We start from the raw sequence: 18,329 nt of genomic DNA on the forward strand, positions 1-18,329 counted from the left end.
CTCACTACTAACCCACATGAAAGAAGTTTTAAATATGAACAAGAAATGCTTCAGCAAAAATATCCAGTGGGTCTGATTATTTCTAATTTATACAGGTGTAAATCAGGAGTAACTCCACTCAAGTCCATGTAATTACCTCACAGTGTAAAACCAGTATAATGTGATCAGAATCAGGCAATGTCTCTGTTTTACTCCTTTTACATCAAAGGCTATTGACCCGATTCTGATTTCAAGTGTAATTGGAGTCAACAGAATTACCCCAGATGTAAACGAAGCCAATATTATGGAGACATTTCCACTGGAATGAGAGGATTGCCGTAATACACAGTTGTTGGGCAGGATAAACAGAATGTGTTTAAACTGACCCAATTCTAGACAAATCTCTCCCTATGATAGCTCTGAATTTCATTTCTGAAAATTTTCTAATTTAGAGTGGAAATTTCCATTATTTTGTTTCTTTGGCTTTTTTTAAATGTTTAATTTAGTTCTTGTGAAAGCGGCCAGTTTCACAGATCTGGAGACTAACGTCCTTTTGGTACAGAACAGATACAGCAGAGGCAAGATAGCATTGTAGTTCAGGCACTAGAGTGGGACTCAGGACACCTGGCTTTAGTTCCTGAGCTTACCACATTTGACCTTGGGTGACTCCCTTAATCTCGCTACATGTTCTATCTGTAAAGGGGAATAATAACACTTCTCCTCCTCCCAGGGTTTTCTGGGAGGATATATACATTAATATCTGTGCAGGACCTCAGATACTACAGTGATAAGGGCCATATATTGAGGTAGGTAGACAAAAGGCATGGGAAGCAGCAGTGAATCCTTCCCCACTGCTCCTGCCAACGAGACTCAATCTTGAGCGATAAAAGGATAGCTCAGCCTCCACACAATGCACAATCCTTTGGCTCCTTGCTAATTCTCCCAACAAGAATATCCATTGATTCATGGAAGTTAGGGATTAAAAGAGCCTGTCAGATCACCTACTCCAACCCCAGATGGATGATATCTCAGATATTAAGGTCGCAGTTTAGGGAAGCATCCTTATTCAGGAAAGCACTGTAAGTATATGCTTCACTTTAAATGTCTGGCTCCTTTAAAGACAATGGGACTTCTGTGCATGCTTAAAGTTAAGCATGTGCCTAAATGCTTTCCTGAACTGGCACCTAAACAGATATTATACTTATCCTGGACACAAGGCCAAGAGGAAGTGATCATTACTGTCAACTGTATTCATTGTGTTGTGATGTGGAGACATGTCTACTAGGAAATGAACTGAAAGCCCCAATTCATTTAATACAGGCCAGTGAATAGCTGTCAGGTGGATATGACTGTTAGTCACTACTAACCTGGGCCATGTGTTCAAACCATTGACCTAGATGTCAATGTCTCTTTGTCCTATTATCAGTCCCCTCACCTCTCCAGTCACCATCGTTACAGGATTTCTTTGGTTTTTAAGCAAATAGCTAGCTTTTAAGGGTATGTTTTTTCAATGTTTAAAAGTGGAGAATTTTAAAAATCCAAATTCTGTGAAACTTCTTTTGCTTCTTGCTTACATTAACAATACAGTGATATTTTTTAAAAGCGGAATGAAAACTGTGTCAGAAGCAACTGATATAGAATATAACACCCACAAAGCTATTTTTTTTTTAAAAACCTTCTTTTAACCACATATTGGGCCCAATCTTTCTTTCAATCACACTAATACAGATCAGGAGTAAATCCACAGAACCAAGTGGAATCACACCTGTGCAAAACTAGTGTGAGAGCACAATCAAGCTCACTAGGAGCCAGATTTTCAAACAAGCAAACCTTTCTGGGGCCAGGTATTTCAGTGCTCAGCACCCACAGCTGGAGATGGATTTTTCAACAGAGCTCAGTTCCCATTGCTAGAACACATGTGCTTTTGTCCAGCTATGCTGGAAGGACAGGAGACACTGGATGTGGGTTAATTCGGCCTTAACTTTATTATTAACTGTCTCGGAGTGTCCAGTAGATAAAAGCGTTCAGTGCAGATAATTCCATGTATACTCGGGGGCTTCTGTCAGCCCTCCCCTTTTCCCATCCTGGTCCCCAGCCCACCCACAGCTGAGACCTTAACATCTCCCACCTCAAACGAGGGCTAAGTGGACAATGGAAGAGCAGGGCTTGGCTCTCAGCCATGCTGCTCTTGGGAGCCCCAAACCTCCGTCCCCTATTTCCTCTCCTTTAACAAATACCTCCTTTAAATTCTTTACCAATCCATTTATCTGATCACTATATCCCGTTCCAACAGAGCACCTGCACTGGAAATCTGCCTCAAGTCAACACGAGTTGCAACATCATAGCCTAATTCCCGTTCCATGTTCACCCCAACTAAGCCATCCCCTTTGTCTAACCCAATCTGGCGGTAAGGGAAGAATTTCTTCCCAGCCACCCAAGAAAGGGGCGACTAGAGTAATGCTGGTATTGCACTACTTCCATGGATGGGACCTGCTCCACTCTGTCCCTGTAAAAGAGGGCTTCTCCTGCCTGGCATGTACTTATATAACATCTCCTCTCTTCTGCTCACCTGGGGGGAAGGGTCAGCATCCCCACACTGACCTGCTCTGCAGCTGCTGCAAACTCACTCCATGCCTCTCTATCCCTTACATAGGTACACGCCTTCCGTTAGCAAGCCAGACAACGCCGCCTCCACTTAATGGGCAGTGCAGTCATTTTGACCCTCAGCAGCCTCCCTTGTGACACTGGCAGCTCAGTTTTCAGAAGAGTTCAGCACCCGGCATGCCTCCACTGTGCTAAGCTCTTCTGAAAACCTGGCCACTTCTTTTGGTAGCTGACTCCTTTACCAAATCTTGTCCCAATCGCTAGCGTTAAGCCCTCTTCTGAAAATTCTGGCATATAGGTACACTTTCCCCCAGTGTTCCAGTGGATATCTTACAAAATATGTACAGTATACTGACGCTTTATGGGTCTGTAATCCAGTTCTGGATCATAACACAGAATTGCAGCATGTGTCATTCATCTATCTGGCCAGGCCATGTAGCTGGTAAACTGAGAGTCTGGAAGCTGATGTATAATTTAAGCCTTCTTTTTCCCCTTAGCAGCTCCAATTATCTACAGCTTCAATTCTATTGCAAAGAGTGCAGATGCTGAACTGAAAATCTGAATCCAAGCACTCTCAGAATTAGACTACATTCAGATCTAGATCCAAAGTATACAGCTTGCCCATGACTCTGTAAGGGGCCAAACTCCAGGAAACTTGGAGTCCTGACCCAAAGCTAGTAGTCTCTAGGCCATCCCTAGGGAAAAGCCACAACTTACCTATAAAACTTTAGGTTAACCTTTTGCTAAGCACAAAGTGGATCAACTATGAACTCAGAGCCTTTTAGTGAAAGAAAAAAAATACCCTGGAGCATCCCATAAAGAAAACTATTTGTGTCTTGAAACTTGTATTGTTCAGATATATCACAGGATCAAGCTGCTCAAGGAGTTAAATGTATTAAGCAATTTACAATTAATATAGAACTCATTCCAGAGATATCTACCAGATAGTACAACAGGGCAATTAACCCACTAATACACTAGGCTATTACATCGCTATGTCTCTTATTTTAGCCTGAGGTGATTTGAAACGCATTGGATTAAAGGATATTACAGGAGATAGCATGAAAAATAGCTTAATGTAATGAGCCATCCCGTGATGTCTGCTATTAAAGATGATTTGCAGTTGAAAACTACAACATACAGTAGTTCAGCCATTTAGAAACATGGGTATATTTAACCCTTTTCTATACTGAATCCTTAGGTAAATCAGCATGGTGGTTTCTCCCTCCCTTATCCCACCTTCAATTCCTTTATCTGAGGATTATCAAACACACCTTATTAAAGTACAATGGTATCTTTGGAAGATTGGTGCCTGAGGTTGATAGAAAACCAGTAATCTGCTAATAACTTTTAAAAATAGATCCCCAAGAGAATAAATAAGCTCAGACCGAGGGAGGCTATTTGATTGTCAAGGCATTTGTGAAATGGGAACTTGTAGCAAATTTCTATACTAGCCTTAGGCCTGTCATATCAGTTTCAAATGGTAACTGGAACAGAACTGAGAAACAAAAGCATTGTATCGTATCATCTATCACTAGCCATCTTATTATGGAAACAACGGCACGCAGCTAGAGGCGGGCTTAGCGGTTTGAAAAAGTTCTGCCCTTTGGAGCAGACATGCCACAAAGACATCTTTGAGAGAGAAGAGATTATTGTGGGGTTGTCTGAACCAATGATGAGTCACGGTTCATCCCCATTTGATTTTTTTTCCCTCCAAAAACTGGACCCAAGTGGTCCATTATGAATAAGTGTGTCTTAAAATACAAAAAAAACCCTAAGGGCCAAAGTCTGTTCTCACACCGTTCTCAATCCAGAGTCACGCCAATGGAGCGAGCAACAGCACTATAACTGAGATCCAGATCTATTCCTCTAAACAGGAGCAATAAGACCCTTGCACTTAAACGGGAGGTCCTACTGACTACGATGGACTATCAGACAGGTGGGCTACAGCTGGGCAAAATTTTCAGACAAATAGTTTATTTGCAGAAAAATGCAGTTTCAGGTTGAACAAACTATTTGTGAATTCAGGTTGAAATCAATCCAAAAGAAAGGCAGGGAAGAAATTAGAAAACGTCAAATCATTTCATTTTGACATTTTTGAAATGCAACATTTGACTTTTTGTTTTGAAATGAAGTTTCATTTTAAAAATCAGCTAGATTTAATTTTTATTTTTAAAAGGTTAAAAGAAAACACCCCAAAACTAAACGTGTCATTCAACCCCAAAATGGTTTTCTGGTGAGAAAAAAACAAAACATTTCTATTTTGGTTCAAACCAAAACAAAAATGATTTCCGATTTTTCAGTTTAGCCACCAAACTGAAAATCCAATTATTCGCTCAGCTGTACCTAAGACCTCGGTTTGCTCTGTGGGTATAGTTGTTTCTCTTAAAGACTGATGGTTTAGTGGGCTAATGCACTAGACTTTAATTTAATTGATTTATTTTATTTCTTTAGATTTAAATAATAGTGGGAAAAGAGACACCTATAGAATTGTTTAAGGGGCCCAGACACATACATACTTGTAATAGCATAATACACCCTCCAACGTCAAAAAAACAAGCATTCAGCAGGAACAAATCAACAATGCGACAGTGAATCAGCCCGCATCGTCTCTGGGAACAAACCTTTGACTTTCTCAAAAATCTCAGTTGAAGAAATGGCTTTGAAGGTCACCAGACTCTGGCTACTTCAGACCAAGAGAGTGAGATCCAGAACCCTGGGTACTCACTCCTATCAGTGGCCCCATCTCCTGGAGACCTGTTTTCAAAGCCACAGTTAAATGTCAGTTTGTTCTTTGTTTCTTTGCCAGTTTTATACCATACTTCAAAAGAGGATGATGTTTATTGTGCTTCCTGCACTGTGCGTTTCTGTCCTTTGTCTTTTGCCAATTGATGTCCCGGCATTAGGACAGATCTCCAACTGACCTAAGTCTCTCAGGAAAAAGGCAGGACTAGAAAAATGATACACATATAGTATACACAGAAATATCTTCCTCTTATTTCTGCATCATGCTGTTTCACCTGACTTGAAATAAGGAGCCAGGCAGTTAAAGGTATTTAGGTGCTTATCACCCACTGGGAGCTAGGTGCCTAAATACCTTAAACAATCCAGCCTAGTATCTTTTGATCCATACAGTACATCTGGATATTTCTGTACATGAACTGGCTTAGATTCCACAAGCCCCATTCAATTTTTTTTTAATAATCACTATTTGCGTAGAAGCAGAGATGGTTAAAAATGCCAATTATTTTTCACAAGACACTTAAAAAAAATTCTTCCCCTGCCCCACTCCAAAAAATTTCTTGTGAAAATGTTTGGTTTGCAACAAAAAATAAAACCAAACAAAATTCTCAGTTTTCAGTAAAAAAAGATTTAAAAGTTGGGGTAGGGGTTTGATGAAAAAAACCCAGAAAATGCCAAGCAAAGAGGAACATTTCCTGCAGAAATTTTCATGTTGGTTGAAAAGCCATTTTTCATAGGGAAAAAAGGGATTTTGACAACAAATTCTGACCAGCTCTAGGGAATATTGGAATATCCAGTAAGACTGGATCAGACCCACAGTCCATCTAATACAGAGGCTTGTCTCTGTATAAGAACCCCACAGAACTTTAAAGAGATAACAGCATAAAAGGTGGTGAAGTTAAGGTGAGCTTGTATAGTTATATAGTAACACAGTGTGGACTGTTGTTATGTCTCTCACACAAATACAGGAACTTATTGTTAATTACCCTCCCCCTGCTCTAATATGTCCTTTCTCATCTTATTTTTGGAGGAGGTCCCATGTCATTAAAATATGAAGGATCTACCTCTTCACTTCAGGCTGCCACCCTAGCTGGCCACTGCTTTGACATCTTAACCTGAGGAAGCCATTCCCTGCCATCAATGAAGCTTAGTGAATCAGCCAGCAAAAGGTGCTCAGGAACAAAAGGCCAGCATCCTAGAGAGGACTGCCTGGAACAGGCGCAGTGGAGAAAATCAGGAGGATGCTTACCGCTTTGGTTCTCCTGAAAGGAAGGGTGTACATTTTTAAAAATACATAATTGTCCTACTAGAGCTTTCAGTCTAATCTAGGCTATCTAAGCAGCATTTCTATTGGGTGCAATATAGCAAAAGCACATTGTGTCTCCCATAATAATAATGAATACGGCTAACAACACTGAACAGTTTGCATTTACACAGGGCCTTACATCCAAGGATCTCAGAGAAATGTGGATGTACCAATCCTCATAATACGAGTAAGTAGTATTATCCCCATTTTACAGACAGAGATAAGGAATAGGGCAGGTTAGTGGCTGGTGAGTCTGTTGCCAAGCAAGGAACAGATCCTAGATATTCTCTGTCCTAATGCTGTATCTTAGCCACCAGATCATCTTTCCTCCCCTTCTCCTCAATCTGCTGCCTATGGGACAGTACAATTCATTACCCTCCAAGTGCACACTGCACTATAGGTTTCAATAACTAAATCCTCTACCGTAATCTGGGTGATCTTAATGAAGGATTTGATTTGTGTTTCAGGGGCATGTTTCTCCCAGCAATTCAGCCACCTGGCCTTCTCCAGGGCAGCACTCTGCATCTGAAAAATAAAATAAATAATACCATTGTTTATTACTGTGGCCTAAGGATCAACCAAGAACAGGGCTCCACTGTAGGCACACAGAGCAGCAAACAGTCCTTGCACTGAGGCGCTTACAATCTAAAGACAGATGCAGATGGGGAAAGGGCATAATACACAAGCTGAATGAACAATGTGATGTCAACAAACATCATGATAGTTCCAGGATTTTTTGGGGGCAGAGGGCGGGGTAGTTAGGAGGGAACCAGAAATGGAAAGAAAAGTGAAGGGAGGGGGACACTGAAAGGAAAGGAGGTGAAGGGAAGAGGGGAAGAGAGGCAGGTGTGGAGTGAAGCTGAGGTGAAGAGAGTGGGAGAGAGGGAGGGAACAGCTGGAGCAAGCTGTCAGTCAGCACAGAGCACAGAAAGTCTAGTTAAATCAGTCGAAAGTTCTCTGAATGTTCTCTGATTCTGATCTCACCCGCACTGGTGTAAACCAGGAGTAATTCCAATGAAATCAGCAGCAACAGACCAATGCGAGTCAGATCAGAACCAGACTCAGTACGTTCCTGGACAAGCCTTTTGCAGCTGAGTTCCCGTTCACTAGCTTCTGCAGTTGGCCCACAACACACTCACACAGTAAAAATATTGCTGTTGCCCTTGTTCCTCGCCTTGTCTCTCCCTGTAGTTGTCATCCTTATTCATTGTGTCATGTCTACAGCTCAGGCCCTCATTTCACGAGGCACATGCTGTAGGCAGGCTCTTGTGCCAGAGTGCAATCCCCCTGATCTTAGTAGTGTTCTGTGGGGACACAGGAGTCCATCCATATGCGGCTCGTTGCAGAATCAGGGCCTTAGACTGCACGCTCTTAGGAGCAGAGAACTTGTCTTTTTATGCCATCCGTGAAGCGGCCATCACGCCTTTGAACACTATAATAGACCAAATAGCAATGACAATAATTATAGTAACTAAAGTAAAAAGAAAAGAGCTGTCCAGATTTATGGCAAATAGCAAATCAGTAAAAAGCATGCTCTGAAATTTAAAAAGCGTATAGGTATAAAGCCTCTGAAATGAGGATCATTATCATCATGGTTTCTCCTTTGACTAATTTAGAAGGGATGATATTGTTTAGCGAGGGGAATAAATTCAGCACAAGAATCTCCTGGGCCAGAATGGATCCTGAACTGAGATGATTCTACACTGAACTGGAAAAAGCAAAACAAACCAAGCCACTTCCCAAAGTTAAGCTCATGCTCAGCAGCATTCATCAGGGTTTGAGGTAGAGGATGATGTTTTCCACAAAACCTCACAGGCGGGGTGGGAGGGAGTGTGGCAGAGGGAACTCTTTCTAATCAAAGAACTTGTCACTGTCACTTTGGAGGCAGCAGATGCCATGAACAATAACTAGGATTCTGTGCCTTTGAAATGCATTATTAACAGGTTACATTCATTGCTATCTCCCCTCCTCTAACTAGCTTTCCTTTTTACTTTACTCTGGGCTGTCTATATCCCAAGTGGCAGGGGAACCTGTCATTTGTTATTTTCTTCCAAAGGAACAAGTGATTTTGGAGGAGAGGAGAGGATGACCAGCCCTTTCTGACCTTTTCTCCTTCAATTTCACTCCTTTCTTCTCCTTGAAAAAAATGGCAATCACACTAGGTGGAACTGACAAACTCATCTCTGTGTCAGACTGTTACATATACAATCGCCATGTCACTTGGCATCAGGAGAGAGAGAGGAGGTGTTGACAATAGTGTGGCCCCATGATGAGTCTAATCTGTTAGTAGATTTAAGCTTTCCTTCTGCATCTCATGCTCCATCAGTGTCTACTACTTGGTGTAGGGTGAAGTTATTTAATTGTTGGGTGTTTAATTTTATACCAATGAAAATCTGCAATCTCCTTTTTCAAAGTGGGGTTTTGTTTGTGTGTGTGCCTGCAAATTTCCCCAGTGAACAATTTAGATAGTGATCATTTGCACCTTTCATTGCAAAGGATCACAAAGCACTTCATAGATCTTCATGAATTAAATCTTACAACATCCCTATGTGGTAGATAAGTCTTGTTATCCCCATTTTATAGATGGAGAAACTGAGGCACTGAGGCAAAGTGACCTGCCCAACATCACACAGAGTCAGTGGCTGCAACGAGGTAGAACTCAGGAACCCTGACTCCCATTCCATTGCTTTCATCAGAAAGCCACACTCCACTGAAGGCTAAGTCATGGGAAACTCCATTAGATTGGCCAGACCCCTCTCCACCCTACCTGCTAGGCCTAGCACAACCATGATTAAAGTTAGCAGAGGAAAACAATCATTCTCATCTGGGGCTCTAAGAGCTTGAGCAAGACAAAATACAAACTAGCTGATTCACTTCTTTAAGGCTGTAAGGTTTGGAACGGTGAACCGTTTTTCTTTCCTCAATTCACCCTTCCTTTTCTCCAAAGCAGAGTACAGGGTCACGCCGAGAAATGCCTCTATTGACTGGAGCCTTTCATGGTTACTTTTCATGAGGAGTCAATGGGTCTACACGAGAGTAAGGGTGACAGGATTGGGCCCACCACGTAGGGCCAAGAGAAGGTGAGGGTTTAGAGCAGGGGTTGGCAACCTTTCAGAAGTGGTGTGCCGAGTCTTTATTTATTCACTCTGATTCAAGGTTTCATGTGACAGTAATACATTTTAACGTTTTCAGAAGGTCTCTTTCTGTAAGTCTGTAATATATAACTAAACTGTTGTTGTATGTAAAGTAAATAAGGTTTTTAAAATGTTTAAGAAGCTTCATTTAAAATTAAATTAAAATGCAGAGCCGCCCGGACTGGTGGCCAGGACCCGGGCAGTGTGAGTGCCACTGAAAATCAGCTCGTGTGCCGCCTTCGGCACGCATGCCCTAGGCTGCCTATCCCTGGATTTGAGGGAGAGTCTTGAGAGCAGATAAATGACACTGGCATATTTGTTAAGCACAGAAGCATGAGGAAACAGAATGAGGGGGTTTGTAGGGGGCTCTGTTCAAGAAGGTCCTTCATCAGATGCCTATCTTTAAGCTAAAGGGCTACACACATGCTTAAAATTAGGCTTGTAGTTAAGCATCTACAAGGCCCGCATCCTGAAGCAGAGACTTTGCCATTGACTTAATGGCCACAGAATCGAACCTAGTGAAAGAGATAAGGTGGAAGCAAAGCCAGAACAACCTGTTCTAACACTTTCCCATCCCAAAGCAGCCTTGCAAAATTCTACTCACATGAGCACCCAGGGTAAGTCGTCATTTTTCATGGGGGAGTGTGCGAGCCGAATATTGACATTTGTCATCCACATCACCATAATGATGAAAAGGGCAGAGATTATCTACCGCTCTGTGATTGTACAGGGCCTCGCACAATGGGCCATGTTCTTGGCTGGTCCTTAGGCACTACCATAATAAGCATGATTATAGCAATAAAAATGACAAGGGCCTTTTAAGTATATTTTGTGCTGGGGCTGATACGTCCAGAGGAGCTTTGTAGGATACCCTACTCTAGGTTTGCCGTTCTGCACAAAGTGCCCTATGATATCCAAGTTTTGTATAATTTATTTGCTTGTTTTGATATTGATTGTAATTATGTACACATAAGCCAGGTGGCTTTTGCCTATCAGAGGGCAATACCTCTGCCTTTCTCTGCCTAAATGCACTGGACTGATACATACCAACCACTGCACCCCAAAGATCCAGTCCTTACCAATAGATTCTAGCCTAGGGCAGAATGCCGTCCAAGCTGCCTCTGGATCTGGCTGACTCACAGAGGTTCAGGAGAAGAAATCAGCACATTTAAAAGGCACCACTGTGAAACCAAAATGTTTTAGCAAACATTGAATTGCACAATGTAGACGGTGATTAGCAATTAGCATTTGACTTGAAGTTTTTTGGTCTGGTTTGGTTTGGTTGCATTTAAAATTAGAGTATTATTAAAATTTAATCTGAATCTTTAAAAAATTACTCTTAGAATCTCTTCACTTAAAAAAGAGTAAACCTTGCAGTTTTTTTCTTTTCTTTTTTTTTTTTAAAGGACCAATCAAATTTTTAACCCCCACCCCCTACCTCACCCTAGGTAAAGCATCATTTTAGTTAAATCAATGTAAATAGTTCTACCTGGAATACGTTTATTCAGGACTACATACTCCCTACAGGCATGATATGCTCTGGATAATTATTTCTAATATTGAATGGAAAAGCACAGGAAGATGGGGGGGCTTTGTTCAGAGAGAGAGATTTTTCCACAGAAAACTCAGTTTTTTGAGGGTGGGAAGGATATTAGGTGGTAACAGCAAGAGCATAGATTTTTGCACTCCTATAAATCATTATTACTGGAATGTCCCTGAGGGAATTGGGAGAATGAATCAGTTACACACACACACAGGCAAACTTTTGAAAAGAAAAGAAAAGAAAAAGAAAAGAAAAGAAAGGACCTAACTAACTTTAGAAACCCTTTTATAATTTCCTTCACCTACATCACAAATTAAACATGCAAAGGAGGTGGGGGGGAAATGAGGAAGGAGAGAAAAAAAATATTCCGCCCAGCATGCAGATTATCATTTGAAAAGATTCTGTTGCTATGTTTTTGTCCCTGGGTGATGAAAATGAAATTGTCTGATGTGTGCGCCGTGTTAGATTTACCTTTGCAGGGTTCACCCACAATCAGTAGAGAGGGGTCATGCCACAATATGTCATCTCACAGCTCCATCACACCAACTCCAATTTATACGAGGAGGTATTATGCATTTCAAAGGAACCCCCTGCGCGTGGCTCTTGTTACTGATCTATATCACAGCTCGGCTGAGGGAAGATTAGTTCTGCTGCAAAGGCAACTAGATGTATTTGTTTATTATTATAGTCTCCTTAAAGATGCACTATTCCCTTTTTTCTAAATGTCTAATTTGAAGTGTGCATTAAAAATTTCTGGTTTTTTGTGGAGGTGATGGGGGAGTAAGAGGTGAGGACATTTTGTACCCTCCCACAAGGAAACCTAAATAGTCTTAAGTCTCCCATGTGTCCTACTCATTAAAAAAGAAAAAAGAAAAAACTATTTAAATGCAAATTTGAGTTTTAGCTGGGGACTCCCCCAAAAGCTTCTCTGGAAGCACCAGGGAAATAGGATTCAGAAATCTAAAATGGCTGACAGCAGTTGAATGCCCACAGAAAATGCTTCCCTTCTAAATACCTTCTTCCTATTTTCCTCCCAAACCCCGCTATCCCTAGGTTCTTCACTTCCCAGCTTTTGCTGTAGCATGCCCTGGTACAGCCTGACTGAATCGCACTCAGCATTAGTTATCACTGTTCTCCACCATGAGTCTGTTTTACCTGAGGCAAAACACCACCCCAGCGAGTTAAAACTGATAATATTAGCCTTTCAACTTGTGCTCGCTGTTGCTTTAATCAACGTTTTCTCAGAAAGTAGACATTTTTGTCCCTGATAAAGGCTCTGAGGGATTTAATGAGGACGCAGAACATTACAGAACCTGGGAAGCCACGACGCTTTATGTAAATCCATATGTATTTCTGAACACAGCTTCACATTGAGGGAGGACACCAGATCAACACACAGAAAGAAAAGAAATCTCAACCCGCAACCAATAATTCAATGCAGCCTTTTATCTTTGGTGTCAGATTTCATGTGACCTACAGCCTCTAAAATCCAACAGGTCCTGGAAAGTTTTCATCGCTAAAAATCATATTAGTTTGATGAGAAAAAGATATGGCACATAAGGAGAATTATTCTAAATGGCTCACTTCAAAATCCTGCCTGAAATCTTTATGGTTTTAAAAGTAAAGCTGCCAAAGCCAGGAAATATCTCATTTCTCTGCCTACAGGTGTAAGTAGCAATTTGAAATATGCATATACACACAGCCTGATTTGTTGTTATATGCTCTCCCACTGCCTGCAGTACAGTATATACCCATAATGTTCCACCGTAGACATGCTATTACACATAATATGATCACTAACAATTAGTCAGCGAGACAGCGATATCTCTCAAGGTGTTACTAAGAGTCCTTACGAACAAGAATATAAACCTGCCACTTAGTCCTGTAGTTTTACATAGCACCATTGAAGTGTAGGGTATATCACATGCTAACAGAAAAAATAAAGTCCTCACCCCAAATTTACGGGGACCCTATATGAATCTTGGATGTTATGAGAAAGGGTTGTAAGATCAGACACTAATTTAGTACTATCATAAGAAAAGGTGCCTAGTGAAAATTAAGGGTTGCCCACCAGGGGACATAGTATTAACGTATTATTTACACATTTTTATTTTTATTTTGTATAAGTATGGTATAATTCTATAATTTGTTATAAATAATAATAATAATTACTACCAGCTTGTATCCTGAGCTCCACTGAAATAGGGAGAGATTATAGAGAAGGTGAACAGACAATGTATTCCTGAAAGACGTGTATTTTAAAAAAAGATAAACAGAATAGGTCTGTGTTAACCCTCTGTTTCAGGTGTCCATACAGCTTCTGTACTGACTGTAATGACCCTGACATTCTGAATCTCTCCAGTGGGGCTTTGGCTATCCCTGGACACAAATGATGTATCCTACTCATGGAAAGGTATTTATACAAATGACACGGAATACACACTAACACCTAGTTGTGCTGTCACTGAAGTTAATGGGTTTTTCAGTGGAGAAAGGAAGAGGTCCAGTTCTATGCTGAGCCCATCTTCCTTTCTAGTCAGAGAAAAATAAATCTGGTTCAATTCTCTGCTCTACCACAGACGTCCTGCACAACAATGGGCAAGTCACATCGTCACTCAGGGTCTGTCCACACTGCGGCTGAGAGCGAGCCTTGTCCTAGTGCACTACAAACAGCAATGTGGACTTCCCAGCTCCTCTCAAGCCCACCTGACCCACTAGGCTTTGGAGCCCAAGCTCCACACCGAGCCAGAATGTCCACATTGCTATTTTTAGCATGCTGGCTCGAGACCCATTAATGCAAGCCTGGAACACTTGCCCCCAGCTGCAGTGTAGACAGACTGTCGGTTCCCATATGTAAAAAAAGAGAATAACACCTCTCAGGCGCAGTGTGAGGAAAACACATGACAGACCCTGCAACGCTCAGATACTATATTGATGGCAGTGATATAAGTATCTTGGATAGACAGACTCTCCCCAGAAACCATGTTCTAGCACCAACAGTTCTGATCACACAAGTTACTGATTACACTCTAGAGGATCAGGCACTAGCCTGAGAATCAGGAGATGCAGCTTCTATTTCTGGCTCTGGCATTGACTTGCTGTGTCACCTTGCTGTTTCCTCTCCCACTTTTTATCTTGTCTATTTCGACTGAAAGCTTTTTGGGGCAGGGACTGTCTCTCACAACTTCTAGCAAAACAGAGTTCCAATCTTGGTGGGATCCTGTGTGTGCTACTGCAATAGAAATAATAAGCATTTCTCTGTGAGGCACATGTTAAGAAGTTTATGTACAGTCTTTGAAGGGCAACGTCACCTAGTGGATAGAGCACTGGACTGGGACTCAGGAGACCTGAGCTCTATTCCCAGCTCTGCCCCAGGCCTGCTGGGTGACTTTGGGCAAGTCACTCTCCGCGCTCTGTGCTTCAGTTTCTCTATCTGTAAAATGGAGTCATGACACTAAGCCTCCTTTGTAAAATGCTTTGAGATCTGTGGGTGAAAGTGCTCTTACCTAGCTAGGCATTAATACTATTAATGGTCATGACTTGGGGCCAGCAGGCCTGACCTACAAGACAAAACTTAATAAAACCCTAACTGTGGATTTTTTTAAATTTTAAAATGACAATTCACACATTCCAATGGCAGCATCCTCTGCTCCAGAGTCCCATTCATTCCTTCGCCCAGAGCCGACCATCGCAATGGAAAGTACTGACAATGCATTTCACAAATGCAAGTTACGAATTTATTATCCTCTGAATTACTGTATAAATATTGATACTCACTAAACACATGGCAAAGCAGTGCAGCAGATTCTGTCTCTGCAACTCCATGGGAAGCCATGTTACATGAGGCTATCTCACCCAGGCTGGGTGGAACGTGCTTTGTCCATCATTCTAATCCCCCTCTGAAAGGGTCCATGAGTGAATGTACCATCAGCGGCAGTGTTTCTTATGCAAGCTGGCTATACGTGCTCAGTAGCTGTTCTTGTAAACAAATCTCAAAGCTGGATTTATTTATTTATTTTAATGTAGGGGAATTTTAGAACTCCTGAAAGATGCTGCACTGTCAGCTTAAAGAGTGAAGTCCCCTATTCATCCATACAAGTTATGCACTTTCAGCGCAGGCTCTCTACACGGGGTTCTGCCAATGTGCTTTAATTCTGACTTGGAAGGCTCAAGGAGCATGGGAAGGATGTGAGGTAACTATCCCCTTCTCTATGTACTCCTTGTCCTTTCTGCTGAGACAGTCAACAAAACTGCCAAACAGTGTCCAGTTCCCGTATCTTTAATTTTGCAGACACAAACACAAAGAGAACTTGGCAGAGATCCACTAAAATGGAAGGCGAATTGTGTTTTACTGTTCACCTTTTATACCAATCCTGCTTTAAACACCCACAAAAATCGAAGGCTCACTCCTCAAGAATCATGGCATAGTTCATATTAAATATATAAGGTAAATATTGCATTCAGTATATTAACACAATGGGGAAAATCCTCTGCTGGTGTAAATCGGTATATTTCTGTTGAAGCCAATAGAACTACAACAAGTGAAATCAGCTAAGAACCTCAATCAGTGGGTCTGCCTTGAATAACCTTGTATAAACCAAGGCCATGTCTCCACCACAGGTGCTACAGCAGCACAGCTACTGCAAGGGATAGCCTTTTTCTTCAGCAATGGGAGGGGTTTTACCATGGCTGTAAGTAATCCATCTCCCTGAGTGGCGGGAGCTAGGTCCACGGAAGAGCTCTCTTCCCTTGAACCAGCCACTTACACACTGGGGGTTAGATCAGCTTAGCAACAGCACTCCGGATGTAAATTTTCATACCTCTGAGCTCCATACTTATATCAACCTAATTCTTAAGTGTAGACCAGTCCTAAGTGAAGTCAGCAGGTTACATGGGGTTAAATCAAGGTAGAACTTAGCTTAATGAGGCCTCGTCTGGTCGACACTTAAAACTTACCCTAGCCCAGTTACGCTGGGCAGGGGTGCACAAACACCCCACCCCCTCAGTGACACAGCTATGCTGACAAACTCCGAACACCAGAGGGCTTCTGGTGGCATAGCTAACATCATTTGGACCAGGGGTGTTCCTACACCAGTGGAGACATTTCGGTCAGTGTACGCTGCACCTACATTAGGAAACTATGCTGGCATGGCCATACTGACATCACTATGCCAGCATAGGCTCTATATTATAGATATCGCTTGAGTAACTAAGCCTACAACTTAGGTCCACCGAGCTATGTCACTCGGGGAGGTGAAAAATTCACACCCCTGAGAGAGTCATTAAAATGACTTAAGACCCAGTATAGGCACCACTCGCCTACCACCTCTCTCGAGGTGGATTACTACAGCGACAGAAAACCCCCTTCCATCGCTATAGCAAGTGTCTACCCTACAGCGCTACAGTAGCATAGCTACAGTGCTGCAGTTGTGCTGCTGTAGCACATGTAGTTTAGAAACTCCCTAAAATAAAACTACAGGTTCCCATCTCCTCTGGAAAAATTAGTATTTTTAAAGACAAGATTAGAAGCCTGTCCCAGCAGTTTAGGGATATTTGTGAACATTCTCATTAAGACGTTATTGGAAAGATTCTATGACTTATCACTTTGTTCTGCTATTTTTTTACATAACATTTTCTTTAAATAAAGGATACATTTTCCCCTCTTATTCTCTCAAGAGACCAGTCTAGAGCAAACAATTTATAATTGCTCAGGATTTATTAAGGTGGAAATGTTTCATGGCCAAGCATAATTTTATTTCTCTCTAAAATGGTCTTTTATACTAGGAGTTTGACTCAGGGATGTGTGGGGCCCTAAAATGTGTGGGCATGTTTAAGTGTGCAGTGACTCTCATTAACTGCTCAACTAAGCACATGCTTCAGTAGAACACAAGAGACAAGGACTTATCTCCCCTTTAAAATGTGAAGTATGAAAATAACCGTTCTTTTTCGTAGATTGGTATCCTTCTTCACAAATGAAAATGCTGCGGAAATCAGGCCAATGTGTCAGTGGCTGCATTTTTCTTACACACAAGTAGATCCATGTCTAAGTATGGCAAGATAAGGGTATTGTGAGAGAGGACAGGGCACTGGGTAGTCAGTGTGGGAAGAACACATGTGGGAAGGCAAAGTTCCACATCTATGGCTCACAGAACAGGGCTGAGTCTTCAGCGGGGGGAGTTTTCTGTTGCACTTTTTTATTTACTTGTTGTTTATGGGCTGGTTTCTGATCCCCTTACTCATGTCTAACATTGTACTTACTCCACGAGGGTCCCATGGACGGTAACGGGACTTTCTGTGAAGTATGATGCTATTCACCAGGAATAAGGGCATCAGAATCTGGTTCCATGTTAATAACATGCCTAGATTTTTTGTTATAATTATTGGGCCTGAATTTCAGCTCCCCACAATTCCTGCTCAAGTTACTGGGAGTGTTCAGCAACTGAGAAAGTCAAGCCTATTGTTTAAAAAAAACAAAAAAAACCCTCAGTGACTTACCCTGATGTAATTTGCATCTGAGGAAACATTCTGTCCACTCATCATCATCATCATGTTTATTCGCTGCTGTGCAACTCATCTTGCATGATGCTGAAAAGCAGCATTCTGGAGTTTAAAATATTTTTGATCAACAAGTAACTCTACATCCCTGCACATTAACCCAGTGATAATTAGCAATTGCAATCAACCACTGTGCATGGTTGTCTTGTTGCAGCTTATATTTTGACAGCAGTGACTTGCCTTATTTTCCTTCTCAGCTGTCACACCAGGTCTAAAAGCCCCACCCCATGCATGACAGGTTTGTGTAATAATGACATTGCAGTGACTTGCATTGACTTTTTAGGAATCGACACACTGAACACTAACCACCTGGCTCTCTCCATGATTCCTCCACAAATCTGCACTATACCCTCTGGAACAAATCCCATGGCTTCAAATTACCATACACTGGTTCAGTTAGGAGTGCAAAATTAAAGGTGATACACCTCACTCCTTTTGCTGTACCTTCAGAGTGCTAGAACGAAAG

The 18,329-nt window shown here is 41.7% G+C and overlaps 1 long non-coding RNA gene across 1 annotated transcript in view; it reads right to left on the reverse strand.

The window, feature by feature from the left end:
* Positions 1-6,395: 6,395 nt before the first annotated feature.
* The window catches only part of LOC142045785 (uncharacterized), an 87,283-nt gene continuing 75,349 nt past the window's right edge, over positions 6,396-18,329 (reverse strand). The window contains exons 4-5 of the long non-coding RNA XR_012654655.1: positions 7,055-7,156; positions 6,396-6,587 (exon numbers count right to left, since the gene is read on the reverse strand). This is a non-coding gene — a long non-coding RNA (uncharacterized LOC142045785). The remainder of the gene's footprint in view (positions 6,588-7,054; positions 7,157-18,329) is intronic.

Source organism: Chelonoidis abingdonii, chromosome 20, assembly GCF_003597395.2.
Source record: "Chelonoidis abingdonii isolate Lonesome George chromosome 20, CheloAbing_2.0, whole genome shotgun sequence".
NCBI classification, from domain to species: Eukaryota; Metazoa; Chordata; order Testudines; family Testudinidae; genus Chelonoidis; species Chelonoidis abingdonii.